Source organism: Lactuca serriola, chromosome 1 (genome assembly GCF_051521515.1).
Source record: "Lactuca serriola cultivar US96UC23 chromosome 1, Lser_US96UC23_V15, whole genome shotgun sequence".
NCBI classification, from domain to species: Eukaryota; Viridiplantae; Streptophyta; class Magnoliopsida; order Asterales; family Asteraceae; genus Lactuca; species Lactuca serriola.
The window spans coordinates 256,979,260-256,994,755 of NC_136408.1; positions in this window are offsets into that span (position 1 = coordinate 256,979,260).

Below are 15,496 nucleotides of genomic sequence, written 5' to 3' on the forward strand. Positions count from 1 at the left end.
GTAATATCTTAAACCCATTCTTATGTTAATATGATTACTTGTATGCTAGAATTAGGGTTTATAGTCTTGGATAACTTGCATGTACAATAGAGAAACCTAGATCCAAGCATTAGGGTTTGTATGAGAACATAGGATGTTCTTGTTGGATATAGTGTCTAAGTGCATAACTATATTTGGTATGTACTTGACCCGACCCGGCATTGTCCATTTGGGTTGCACTTCACCCGATCAATTTATGGACAATCTGTTGAGAGTAGTACAAGTTATGATTTATTAATATATTATAAGTTAAAATATATTAATATAAGATCATATTATTTAATTAGTATTGATCTATAATTAATCTATGATTAATTTAGAGATCAAAGATATTACTAATTAAATATGGGCTTCTATATTTATATAGTGTGGGCTACGGCTTATTTGGAATGGGCTAGGCTTGCATGGAAAAGTCCATGGATACTCCATGGAGCTTTAACCCATTGATCTCATGGAAATGAAGAGACATGGGTATTAGGGTTTACATGGATGTAACCCTTATCCACCACACTATATAAAGAAGGCTTTGGTTCTTGAAATCACACTAGTTGACACTTGTTGAGGTGAGGGCCGATTTCAAGATAGTAGTGACTATTCTCTCAAAGTTCCAAGTTTGTGGTGATTTGTGATTTCCATTTGAGGCATCCACACTATTGGTGCTAGGCTCTAAAACTCCAAGGAATCAACTACAACTACAAGGTAAGTATTTCTACTAGCTTTATTTTATTCAAGTTCCCCATGCCATGCTAGTTAGGATATGAACCTTGGAAAAATAATTATTTGCATGTATCTTAGACAAACATAGATCCAAGGTTTATTAGGGTTGCATGTACACTTAGGAAGTGTTAGAATGCTCAAAACCCATCAGTGGTATCAGAGCCTAGGCTTGTTTGTTTGATACTTGATGCAAAATAGTTGAAAAAGTCGGAAAACTTGCTGTCTGCCTGATGAACTCGCCGAGTCCATGGGGGGACTCGCCGAGTTCATGTGTATCTTCAACCTACTCGTCGAGTAGGTTCATGCACTTGGCGAGTAGAAGCCACAGAGTGCAGATTTTCGACTTTAGTTGCTGGAAATGGACTAGAAACATTACCCTAAACTGTTTTGGTACTTGAAAACTTGTTTTAGATGATGTAATGTCTTTGCTAATCCATTTACAACAACTTGCTATCAAAATTACAAAGTTTTATGTGTAATTTTTGATTCATGAAAGTGTTCATATTCATGTTCTTGATCTTATGATGTTTAGATGATCATAGGAATTATTTGTAACCTATGTGGTAGTTTAATTCTTGATCATAATGTGTTTTAATGGAGTCCATAACTAGTCCTCAAGTTATGGAAAACCAAAAGTCACTTGAATTAAAAACCATTAAAAGAACACAAGAGTTAGAAAAATGAAGAGTCTTCATTTTTATTACTCTATTAAACTCATAAGTTACAAAAAATGAAAAGTTTTGAAAGTTTACAAAACTTGCCCTCAAGTTTTGGAACAAGTAAAGTCATATTAAAAACTTTAGTTCCAACCCTTAGAATTTTAAAAGTTAAAATTCAACCCTTATACTTATAATATTATAAGTTAATAATATATATATATATATATATATATATATATATATATATATATATATATGTATGTATAAGATTAAAGTCGTCTTATCGCTAGTACGCCTCATTCACGAAGCCGGTCTATAAGGTGGGTATAAGGTTGTTGCCTATAAAATGGCAACTTAATGGGTGTCCACTCTCACCCACCGCTTGCTTGACTGGTGGAGGGTCGTTAGCCGAACGGGTAAGACAAGGACTTATAAATTCTCATTAAAAGTATGATGAATATTATAAAGTAACTAAATGTTTTATTAAATTCCCAATCTTAGTTACTTTAGGAAAAATGTGAATAAGGTGCTAATCCATGAAATTACACTTTACACTTTGTCTAAGTCGTTAGTGGAGCGTGTGTGGTTAACCGGCACACTAACTTGGACTTAACAAGGTAGGTAAAGGGTGACTTAATATTTATCATAGTATCGATGGAGCATGTGTGGTTAACCGGAACATCGATTGAGGGGTAATTTATTATGGGTACCAAGTAATTTGCATGATTACTTCACACCTCATTTTGTGATCCTCGGCATCCCAGTCACAAAACTTGGAGGGCACACTCGAGATTGAAACATGCCTTTGAAAAGTTCATTGAATCTCAAAAGCATCTAGGAGTTTCTAAGAACCAAATTAAATATTTTAATATTTCGACTTTGGTGGAAATTGGTGAATCGTAATTCACCTACCTTTCAAATATGTTATTACTTAGATTACGGCATACCTCTTCTAAGTATAATATATTGTGATTGGGTCCTAGCCTTAATATCACATTTGGGTGTTTTATTAAGGACTATCTCTATATCTAAACTAATTCTTTCTTTCTTCTCTTACTAGATGTCTGCAAACAACGCTGCTTCTGGCTCTAATCCTAGTGGCTCCTTTTCTCTTATGAACTTGTGTGGGAAAGTCACTTTTGATGGATCCAACTTTAATGAATGGATCAAAAACATCAGAATGATTACTCGCTACGAGGGCAAGGAATATGTCCTCGATAAGGAACTTAAGGAGATTGATGAGACAGTTGCTACTCCTCAAGAGATTGCTGAGTTTAGGGCACATGAAAGGGATGCCACCAAAGTGGCATGCCTCATGATGGCCACTATGACAGCCGATCTCCAAAAATCCTATGAAGATTTCTACCCCTATGAGATGCACCAAGACTTGATGGAAAGATACCATCAAAGTGCTAGTCAAGAGAGGTATGAAATCATCTCCTCCATGATAACAACTCGCATGAAGGATGGAGAACCCATCATGGGCCACATGCAGAAAATGCAAAGATTTGTGGACCGTTTACTGAAGCTTAATGTGAGCGTCCCCGAGGAGCTTGCAATAGATATCATTTTGCACTCCTTACCTTCATGTTATGATCAATTCCGCATGACATACCACATGAACAAGGAAAAGGTCACACTCAACAAACTTCAAGGACACTTAAAAGCCGCAGAAAGTGGTCTTAAGGGTAAGGCGGTTGTTACTACTCCTACTCCTACCAACTCCGCCCCTGTCTTGGCAATCGGGAAAGGACGAGGGAAGAAGAGAAAGAGTTCTTTGAAGGGTACCAAGGTTAGGACCCTTGATGGCTCTTCTTCAAGTGGAACCAAGAAAGGTTTCATCACTCCTTCTTCTGACCCAAAAGAGGCTGAATGCTTCTATTGCCATGAAAAGGCACATTGGAAGCGGAACTGCCCAAAGTACCAGCAAGATGTGAAGGATGGGAAAGTTAAACCCAACCATGCAGGTATTTACACTATCTTATCTAATAACTCACCCCATTCTAATTCTTGGGTCCTTGATACCGGTTGTGGTATTCATATCTGTTCTGATTTACAGGGACTAAGAAGAAGTGAGAATGTGGAGCAAGGAAGAATAAACTTGATCATGGGAAACAGGAAAGCTTCACTTGTCACCAAGATTGGAGTTTATACTTTATCGCTAAGTAGTGGGTTTAGCTTAGATTTGAATAAGTGTTGTTATTCGCCAGAAATGGAAAGAAATATTATTTCCTTTCATGCATTGTATAAACAAGGTTTCACCTTTTCATTTGATAATGAAGTTTGTTCGATTAATGCTTTCTTTAATAATGTTCTTTATTTTAAAGCATTACCTTGTGATGGCGTGTATGAAACAGTATCTGTGGTTGATAAATTAGGAAATAATGTATTGTGTATTGATTCTGTTAATAATAATAACTTGGATAAAGCATCATTATGGCATTGTCGTCTTGGACATATAAGCAAGAAACGCATAGGCCAACTCCAAAAGGATGGAGTCTTGGAGTCATTTAACCTAAAGTCAAATGATAGTTGCGAATCATGCTTACTTGGGAAAATGACAAAGTCACCCTTCACAGGTTCTTGTGAGAGGGGTGAAGGTTTGTTGGACCTTGTACACACGGATGTGTGTGGACCATTCAAACATGCCACAAGGGATGCTAATCGTTATTATTTGACTTTTACTGATGATTACAGTAGATATGGATATGTCTACTTGATCAAGCATAAGTCAGAGACTTTCGAAAGGTTTAAGGAATTTAAACAGGAAGTCGAGAATCAATTGGGCAGGAACATTAAGATGCTTCGATCCGATCGAGGTGGTGAGTATCTTAGTTCAGAGTTCCTCGACTATCTTAGGGAATGTGGGATTGTCTCACAATTGACACCTCCCAGGACACCACAGTTGAATGGTGTAGCTGAGAGGTGTAATCGAACCTTGTTGGATATGGTTCGTTCCATGATGAGTCGAACTTCGCTACCAATCTCATTCTGGGGGTATGCCTTAGAGACTGCCGCCCATATTCTTAATCTAGTCCCTACAAAGAAAGTTGCCAAAACTCCTCACGAGATGTGGATTGGTAAAGTACCCAACCTAGACCACATCAAGATTTGGGGTTGCGAGGCTTTTGTGAGGCGCGAGACTCATGACAAGCTAGAACCCCAAAGCGAGAGGTGTATTTTCATCGGCTACCCACAAAGATCCTTTGGTTACCTCTTCTACAGACCTAGTGATAATGTGGTCTTTGTAGCAAGAAGAGGAGTCTTTTGAGAGAGAGAGAGAGAGAGAGAGTTTATAAGCCAAGGAGACAGTGGGAGGCAAATTGATCTTGAAGAAATTCAAGAGTCAAGTGGTGAAGGAACTTCAAACGCTAGCCCTCAACTTGAGGAGGAAACTCCTGTTGAGCCAATTGACGAATCTGTACCTCTGAGGCGTTCCACATGAGTTAGGAATGCACCTGAGCATTACTATGGTTTCCATATTACTGCGGAAGGTGAGACACTTATTAGTGATGAGACATTAGTAGGTCTGGATGAGCCTAACAGCTACACGGAAGCCATGGCAGGCCCTGAGGCTGCTAAATGGAAAGAGGCTATGGATAGCAAGATACAGTCCATGTATGACAATCAAGGTTGGAACTTGGTTGAGAATGTACTAGGTCGTAAGACTGTAGGGTGTAAATGGATCTTCAAGAAGAAGACCGACATGGATGGTAATCTACACACTTATAAGGCTCGACTAGTTGCAAAAGGTTATTCTCAAACTACGGGAGTTGATTATGATGAAACCTTTTCACCAGTGGCCAAGATAAAGTCTATTAGGGTTCTGTTAGCCATTGCTGCATTTCATGACTATGAAATATGGCAAATGGATGTCAAAACCGCTTTCCTTAATGGAAAGTTGGCTGAAGATGTTTACATGGTTCTGCCAGAGGGTTCTGTCAATACAGAGTACCCCAATAGAGTGTGTAAACTCGAGAAATCCATTTATGGATTGAAACAGGCACCTCGCAGATGGAATCTTTTCTTTGATGAGAAAGTGAAGGAATTTGGCTTTTCAAGGAGTGAAGATGAATCTTGTGTCTATATCAAGGCTAGTGGGAGCATAGTCAGCTTTTTGGTACTGTATGTGGATGACATACTACTCATAGGAAATGACATCCCAACCCTGCAGGAAGTAAAGTCCTAGCTTGGGAAGTGTTTCGCTATGAAGGACCTTGGTGAAGTTGTCTATATCCTAGGGATAAGGATTTTGAGAAACAGGAGTAAAAGACTAATTGGATTTAGTCAAAGCACCTATGTGGACAAAGTGTTGAAAAGATTCAACATGCATAACTCCAAGAAAGGTGAGTTACCCATTCAAAGTAATGCCAGATTGAGTAAGGCGCAAAGCCCTAGTACTGAGGCTGAGATAGCAAAAATGAGTCGACTACCTTATGCTTCAGCTGTAGGATCGATCATGTATGCTATGATGTGTACTCGACTTGATGTAGCCTTTTCTTTGAGCATGGTTAGCAGGTATCAAGGGAACCCTAGCAAGGCACACCGGACTACGGTAAAGAATATCCTCAAGTACCTGTGGAGGACTAAGGACTGGGTCCTTACCCTCGGTGGGAGTGATGACTTGAGAGTTGTAGGATATAGTGATGCTAGCTTCCAGACTGATAGGGATAATTTCCGCTCGCAGTCGGGCTGGGTCTTTACCTTAAACGGAGGAGCAATCACTTGGAAGAGTTCTAAGCAGGAGACAGTGGCAGATTCTACTTGTGAATCAGATTATATAGCAGCGAGCGAGGCAGCAAAGGAGGCTATATGGCTACAGAACTTCATCGGAGACCTTGGAGTTGTACCAGCTATAAAAGAGCCAATGGAGATTTTTTGTGACAGCAATAGTGCGGTTGCCTTAGCCAAGGAACCAAGAGATCATGGGAGATCCAGGCACATTGACAGAAAATATCACTTCATCAGACATCGAATAGAAGAAGGAATCCTCATGGCAAAGAGGGTATCATCGGATGAGAACCCAGCAGATCCCCTCACGAAGGGACTGAGTAGGGTTAAGCATCTCCAGCATGCTCGGAGCATAGGACTGAAGGATGATATAAGTTTTAGTAGTTAGATAAATTATGAAATTTGTAAAGTGTAATTGACATTATATGATGAATAAAAGGTGTTTTATTTATGAGTAAAGTGTTGCTATCTCTTGTCGATCGTTTACTATATTTCTTTTGCATGTTTTGACTTCCAGAATAATTATGTTTGGTATATCATATTATTCAAACCTCCACAGTCGGTCATATGTCGGAAGTAGGTATGAATCAAGACTGTCATGATTGGTTGCAGAGGTCTAAGGTGTTGGACATGGCTACAACAATCATGAGTGCTCATAAGTTCTGAGCATTGGACTCAACCCACGCTCACTGGAATCACTTCATGAAATTTTATCTCGAGTGATCGTGAGACGGTAATATCATATAAGTCTTCAAACCTAGAGATATGATTTGTTACTTATGAGTTGGTTATGCATTGATTGTACGAAAACGCATTGGTAACTCGATGTTATAAAACGTGCCTTTGTGTATAATTCAATGAGTGGTAGAACAAACATATGAGTCGAAGTTTATCTGTTCCTTCTTGGATTAGAAGCTGATATCTGGGCCCCTCGATGATTTTGTTTTGACCTATGTACTGGGCCCGGTCAGAACTAAATTGATGTGTTCAGTTAAGTTCTATGTCAAACAAATCGGAAATTGGGAAACAAATGCTGGGCAATAAGAAAGACCATGTTCCATGTATTTGTCCGGCTGATATCTAGAACAAAGGATTATATGATCACTTATCTAAAATGGCGCGTTCTAGTTCAACAGAGTTTAAAGAGCTACGATTGCTGATCGGTTCCTGAAGTCATACTTGCAACTATAGTTATTAGACTTATCCAAGTGGGAGACTATTGGATATAGTGTCTAAGTGCATAACTATATTTGGTATGTACTTGACCCGACCCGACATGGTCCATTTGGGTTGCACTTCACCCGATCAATTTATGGATAATCTGTTGAGAATAGTACAAGTTATGATTTATTAATATATTGTAAGTTCTAATATATTAATATAAGATCATATTATTTAATTAGTATTGATCTATAATTAATCTAGGATTAATTTAGAGATCAAAGATATTACTAATTAAATATGGGCTTCTACATTTATATAGTGTGGGCTAAGGCTTATTTGGAATGGGTTAGGCTTGCATGGAAAAGTCCATGGATACTCCATGGAGCTTTTGTTGGAATAGTGTCTAAGGCTGTAACTATATCCGGTTGTGCATGGTCCTTTTGGGTTGCCTTCACCATAGCAACTTGATAGGATGATTTATTAAGAGAGAATAAATATTATTAATATATTATGAGAATAATATAATGAATAATATATTTGTTATTTGATTAATATAAGTCATAGAATTAATTAGAATTAATTTGGTGACTTAAAGAGATTAATTAAATAAAGGGTATAAACTGTCAATTGTTTGATAGTTAAGCTTTAGACTGTAAATCCATTTGGATATGGTATGGACGAATTCTAAGAGGTTTAGGATAGCTAAAATCATCCATATGCTTATCTAGGAATGGATTTGGATAGCCTTAAGAGAAGATTATCCAATTAGGGTTTAGGTTGTAACCCTTAAGAAGTCTACAAGTATAAATAGACCCTATGGCTGATGGAATTCGACACTTGACCTAAAGTAAGGAACCTCTGGTCGAAATTCCTCCCCTCTCCTCTCTCCCAAATCATCCTCCTTGCTTTGGTGTTTGTAAGCCATTAGAGGAGTGACATTTGTGACTCTAGAAGCTCCAAGACCTCAAGATCAACAAGGAACTCAAAGGTATGATTCTAGATCTGTTTCAATGTTCTTATTTAACCTAATTAGTAATTAGAAGTCTTGGATTCAAAGCATGTTTATTAGAAAGCCTAGATCCAAGCATTAGGGTTTTGCATGCGCACATAGGAAAGTTCTTATGGCTAAAACCCATCAGTGGTATCAGAGCCTAGCTTGGTTTTCTGTAAATTGTTGCTTGATTAACTGAAACAAACCTGCAAAATTCGATTTTTGGTTTCTGAGTCATGGACTCGGCGAGTCTCAAAGTGGACTCGGCGAGTAGGCCTGACTCGGCGAGTCCCTTTGTGCACTCGGCGAGTCCAGGCGTCAGGAATGGCCAGATTCGGGATTTCTTTGTGTTTATCTTATCTAAACTTTCCATAAACTAATTAGATCAATATTAATTCGTTTTTATGATAAATATATCTGTTATCTTGATCTAGTTAAAGGTAATTATCAACTAATTAAATATTTAATTTCCTTATATGATAATTAATTAATTATTTTGATTATTTTGGTAATTATCTTAAAAAGAAATCTTGAATAAATCAAATATAGATAATTAGGATATTAATTGTTAATTGGAATTATTTGTTATTTGATCCTCCATGTTTTAAATGGTTAAAACCTTCCCTCTTGTTTTGAAATTTACTTTTGTGATTAAAAGTTTTAATTTAGACAACTTAAATTTCAAACCCTAGATTTTAAAAGTTTTAAAATACAACCCTATACTAATATGATATTACTAGAATAATATATATATGTATAACTAAATGCTAGTCTTACCGTTAGTAGGCCTCATTCACGAAGCCGATCTATAAGGTGGGTATAAGGTTGCGGCCTATAAAATGGCGCTTAATGGGTGTACACTCACACCTACCGCTTGCTTGATTGGTGGAGGGTCGTTAGCCGAACGGGTAGGATAGGGCAACCTCATCCTCTCATTAAAAGTATAATAAGAAATATAAAGTAACCACACATTTTTTTAAAATTTCCCAATCCTAGTTACTTTAGGAAAAGTGAATTGATGCAATCCCATGAAATTACACTTTGCACCTTGCTAAGATGTTAGTGGAGCGCGTGTGGTTTACCGGCACACTAATTGGTTCTAAGAGAAGGTGGCAAATGGTGATTCGTTGTTTATCATAGTTCGATGAAGCGTGTGTGGTTTACCGGCACATCGAATAGGTGATTGTTACAATGAAGGCGCCATGTGAATTTGCATGGTAATTCACACCCGCTTTGTGATCCTCGGCATCCCAGTCACAAACAAGAGGGGCATATCGAGATTTAAACATGCCATTGAATAGTTTCAATGAATCTCATCCGAACCTAGGAATTCTCAAAAACACTTAGGACTAATAGTTTAAGTTTCGTGATGGAGAATTAGTGAATCGTCATTCACTTACCTTCAATTTATTTGCATGTTAGATTACGGCATCCCTTTTCTAGTATGTAAATGTTATTGTTGGATCCTAGCCCTAATTTTCTTATTGGGTGATAATTAGGGATTCTTATTCTAATCTATCTTTGTCCTTTCCTAATTGTAGATGTCGAACGCAAACAACGCTGCTGCTAGTTCTTTCACATTGATGAGCCTTTGCCAAAAGGTCACCTTCGATGGAACGAACTTTAGCGAATGGATAAGATACATTCGCACCATTGCTCGCTATGAGGACAAAGAGTATGTCCTTGATGAGAAGCTTGAGAAAATCAACACCGAAATCGCTACTCCAGCCGAAATCACCGCCTTTGAAACTCATGAGCGAGATGCAACGAAGGTACATTGCATCATGATCGCCACCATGAACTCCGAATTCCAAAAGTCCTACGAGGACATGTACCCATACGAGATGCATCAAGACTTATTGGAGAGGTACCACCAAAACGCGAGACAAGAGAGGTATGAGATTTTCACTAACATGATTTCCGCGAAGATGGGTCATGGAGAATCTCTTACCGTGCACTTGCAAAAGATGCAAAGATATGTCGACCGCCTTCGCAAGTTAAATGTTGACTTCGGTGAGGACTTGGCGATCGACATGGTGCTTCACTCTTTACCTCCGATGTACAACCAATTTAGGATGACCTACCACATGAACAAAGAAGAGGTCACCCTAAGCAAGCTCCAAGGTCTCTTGAGGGTTGCTGAGAGCAACTTCAAGGACAAGTCTGTTGCACCCACTCCCAGTCCACCCGCTGCTCCTGTCTTGGCTATTGGACAAGGGAAGGGAAAGAAGAGGAAAGCTTCATCGAAGAACTATCGCAAGGTGAAAGCCCGAGATGGTGCCTCTTCTAGTGGGACCAAAGTTGATCCTGCTAAGCCCTGCTCTAACCCGAAGGAGGCAGAGTGCCACCACTGCCACAAGATAGGACATTGGAAGAGAAGCTGCCCGGATTACCTACAAGCAATCAAAGAAGGAAAGATCAAGCCATCTTTCGCAGGTATATATACAATCAAATCTAACGATTCTAATCATGCTATTTCTTGGGTCCTTGATACCGGTTGTGGTTATCACATTTGTTCTAATGTGCAGGGACTAAGAAGAAGTAGGGATGTGGAGCAAGGAAGGATCAATCTAATCATGGGGAACAGAAGATCGTCGCCTGTGACCAAGATTGGAGTGTATTCTTTAGTGCTTAGGAATAGTTTAGTTTTAGATTTGAACAATTGTTGCTATTCGCCAGAAATGGCAAGAAACATCATTTCATTTCATGGTTTATATAGACAAGGATTTAGATTTTCTTTTAATAATGAGAATGGTTCTATTTTGGCTTATCTAAATGGTGTCTTTTACTTTGAAGCTATACCATGTAATGGAATATATGAAACCGTTATGATTGTTGATAACTTAGGAAATGATGTTTTGAATATTGATTCTTCCACTAGTATGGATAAAGCATCCTTGTGGCATTGTCGTCTTGGACATGTCAACAAGAAACGCATAGCCCAACTCCAAAAGGATGGAGTGTTGGAGTCATTCGACCTTAGGGAAGATGACACATGCGAGTCTTGTTTACTTGGAAAAATGACTAAGTCACCCTTCACAAGTACATGTGAAAGGGGCGAGGGTCTATTGGACCTAATACATACCGATGTATGTGGACCGTTTAGATCAAACACGAAGGATGGGAACTGCTTCTATGTGACTTTTACCGATGACTATAGTAGATATGGGTATATCTACTTAATAAAGCAAAAATCAGACACCTTTGAAAGGTTCAAGGAGTTCAAGAATGAAGTGGAGAATCAATTGGGCAGGAAAATCAAGATGCTTTGATCCGATCGAGGAGGAGAGTACCTAAGTCTTGAATTCCACGATTATCTCAAGGAGTGTGGAATAATTTCACAATTGACGTCTCCTAGGACACCGCAGTTGAATGGTGTGGCAGAAAGGCGTAATCGAACCTTATTGGATATGGTTCGCTCTATGATGAGTCGTGCTTCACTACCAATCTCTTTTTGGGGGTATGCCTTAGAGACTGCCGCCCATATCCTTAACCGAGTCCCTACTAAGAAGGTTGCCAAAACACCTCACGAGATGTGGACAGGGAAAGCTCCCTCGTTGGCACATATCAAGGTTTGGGGTTGCGAGGCTTTCGTAAGACGAGATACTCACGACAAGCTTGAACCTCGAAGTGAGCGATGTATTTTCATCGGCTACCCGCAGACATCCTTTGGATATCTCTTCTATAGACCGAAGGACAATGTTGTCTTTGTTGCGAGGAGAGGAGTTTTCCGAGAGCGAGAACTCATAAGCCAAGGAGACAGTGGGAGGCAAATCGAACTTGAAGAGATTCACGATTCGATAGATGAAGGAACCTCTACCGCTGGCATTCAACCCGAGGAGGAAACTCCGGATGAACCGATTGACGAATCCTTACCTCTTAGACGTTCCGATAGAGTTAGAGTTCATCCCCAGTTCTATGGTTTTCATATTACTACCGAAGGGGACACGTATATTAGTGATGGTACACTAGTAAACCTTGATGAACCTAATAGCTATAAGGAAGCCATGGCAGGCCCGGAGTCTGCGAAATGGAAAGAGGCAATGGATAGCGAGATCCAATCCATGTATGATAACCATGTTTGGAGTTTGGTTGATAATATACCCGGACGTAAGATCGTTGGGTGCAAGTGGATCTTCAAGAAGAAGACCGACGTAGATGGAAACGTACACACATATAAAGCGTGATTGGTTGCGAAGGGTTTTACTCAAACTCCCGGAGTTGACTATGATGAGACCTTCTCACTAGTTGCGAAGATAAAATCTATTAGAGTGATGCTAGCGATTGCCACATTTCATGATTATGAGATTTGGAAAATATATGTCAAGACCGCTTTCCTTAACGGAAAGTTGGCTGAGGATGTTTACATGGCTCAGCCAGAGGGGTTTGTGGATCCGAAGCATCCGAATAGAGTGTGTAAGCTTGAGAAGTCCATTTATGGACTTAAGCAAGCATCTCGCAGATGGAATCTTTGTTTCGATGAGAAAGTCAAAGAGTTTGGATTTGTACGAAGCGAAGACGAATCTTGTGTATATGTCAAAGCCAGTGGGAGTATAGTAAGCTTCCTCGTTCTATATGTCGATGACATATTACTCATAGGAAACGACATCCCGACTCTGCAGGAGGTAAAATCCTGGCTCGGGAAGTGCTTCGCTATGAAGGACCTCGGAGAGGCTTCTTACATTTTGGGAATAAGGATAGTAAGAGAAAGAAGTAAGAGACTAATTGGACTTAGTCAAAATACTTACTTAGAGAAAGTACTAAAACGCTTTAGTATGGAAAATTCAAAGAAGGGAGAACTACCGATACAAAGTAATGCCAAATTGAGTAAGACTCAAAGTCCGAGTACCGAAGCTGAAATAGCAGAAATGAGCCGAGTACCATATGCTTCCGCAGTTGGCTCAATCATGTACGCTATGACTTGTACTCGCCCTGATGTAGCCTTCGCTTTGAGCATGGTTAGTAGATATCAAGGGAATCCTGGCAAAGCCCATTGGATTGCGGTGAAGAATATCCTTAAGTACCTTCGGAGGACGAAGGAATGGTTCTTAGTCCTCGGAGGGAGTGATGACTTGAAGGTGCGAGGGTATAGTGACGCCAGTTTTCAGACCGACAGGGACAACTACCGTTCGCAGTCGGGCTGGGTCTTTACCCTAAATGGAGGAGCAGTGACATGGAAAAGTTCCAAGCAGGAAACCGTAGCTGATTCAACGTGCGAATCAGAGTACATTGCAGCGAGCGAAGCGTCGAAGGAGGCAATATGGCTAAAGAACTTCATCGGTGATCTTGGAGTCGTACCTGCCATAAAGGAGCCCATGGAAATTTTCTGTGATAACGAAGGAACGGTTGCCTTGACCAAGGAACCGAGGGATCATGGTAGATCAAGACATATCGACAGAAAATATCACTTCATCAGACATCGTGTAGAAGAAGGACAACTCGTAGTGAAGAGGATATCATCAGAAGATAACCCAGCAGATCCGCTTACGAAGGGACTGAGTAGGGTTAAGCACTTACAGCATGCTAGGAGTATTGGGCTGAAGGATGATATTAGTATAGATTAGATAGTATTAGAAACGTATAATAGATAAATGTAATTGACATTTGATGATTAAATAAAGGAGTTTTATTTATGAGTAATGTTACTATCTTATGTTAATTGTTTAGCTATTGTTTCACTTTGCATGTTTTGACTTCCAGAATAATTGAAATTATTAGGAATAATAGAATGGTTCAAATTGTCCACAATCGTTCATATGTTGGAAGTAGATATGAAAGAAGATTGTCATGAATTGGTGTGTAGAATGTCTAAATTGTGTTAGACATAGCAAAGGATTGCTGCAGCGTTCATGAGTGCTTATGAACTAGTTTTGAGCATTGGACTGAGTAGGGTTAAGCACTTACAGCGTTCATGAGTGCTTATGGAATACGATATAAAAGGTGATCGCAAGACGATAATATCATATAGTCTTAAAACCTAGATATATGGTTTATTATTTGTTAATTGATTGTACATTGATTATACGAAAACGCATAAGTAATTTGGTGTTATAAAACGTATTGTTGTGTATAGTTGGTTAAAGAATAAGTAAATGCATATAAGTCGAAGTTTATCTGTAACTTTTATCTAAGAAGGTAAAAGCGATATCTCGGCCACTCGATGATTTGATTTGACTTATGTGCCGGGCCCGGTCAGAACTGAATTGATGTGTTCGATTAAGTTCTATGTCAAATAAATCAGAGATCGAGAAACCAAAATGCTTGACTAACCATTCCATAGGATTGTCAGCATGATATCTAACAGAGGACTGTACGTTCCCTTATCTAAAGGACAAGATTGATTAGATCAGAGTTGACAGCGTCTTTGAGAGCTACGATTGCAAACCGAATTGTACTTGTATAGTTACTAGACTTATCCAAGTGGGAGACTGTTGGAATAGTGTCTAAGGCTGTAACTATATCCGGTTGTGCATGGTCCTTTTGGGTTGCCTTCACCATAGCAACTTGATAGGATGATTTATTAAGAGAGAATAAATATTATTAATATATTATGAGAATAATATAATGAATAATATATTTGTTATTTGATTAATATAAGTCATAGAATTAATTAGAATTAATTTGGTGACTTAAAGAGATTAATTAAATAAAGGGGTATAAACTGTCAATTGTTTGATAGTTAAGCTTTAGACTGTAAATCCATTTGGATATGGTATGGACGAATTCTAAGAGGTTTAGGATAGCTAAAATCATCCATATGCTTATCTAGGAATGGATTTGGATAGCCTTAAGAGAAGATTATCCAATTAGGGTTTAGGTTGTAACCCTTAAGAAGTCTACAAGTATAAATAGACCCTATGGCTGATGGAATTCGACACTTGACCTAAATTAAGGAACCTCTGGTCGAAATTCCTCCCCTCTCCTCTCTCCCAAATCATCCTCCTTGCTTTGGTGTTTGTAAGCCATTAGAGGAGTGACATTTGTGACTCTAGAAGCTCCAAGACCTCAAGATCAACAAGGAACTCAAAGGTATGATTCTAGATCTGTTTCAATGTTCTTATTTAACCTAATTAGTAATTAGAAGTCTTGGATTCAAAGCATGTTTATTAGAAAACCTAGATCCAAGCATTAGGGTTTTGCATGCACACATAGGAAAGTTCTTATGGCTAAAACCCATCAGCTTTAACCCATGGAT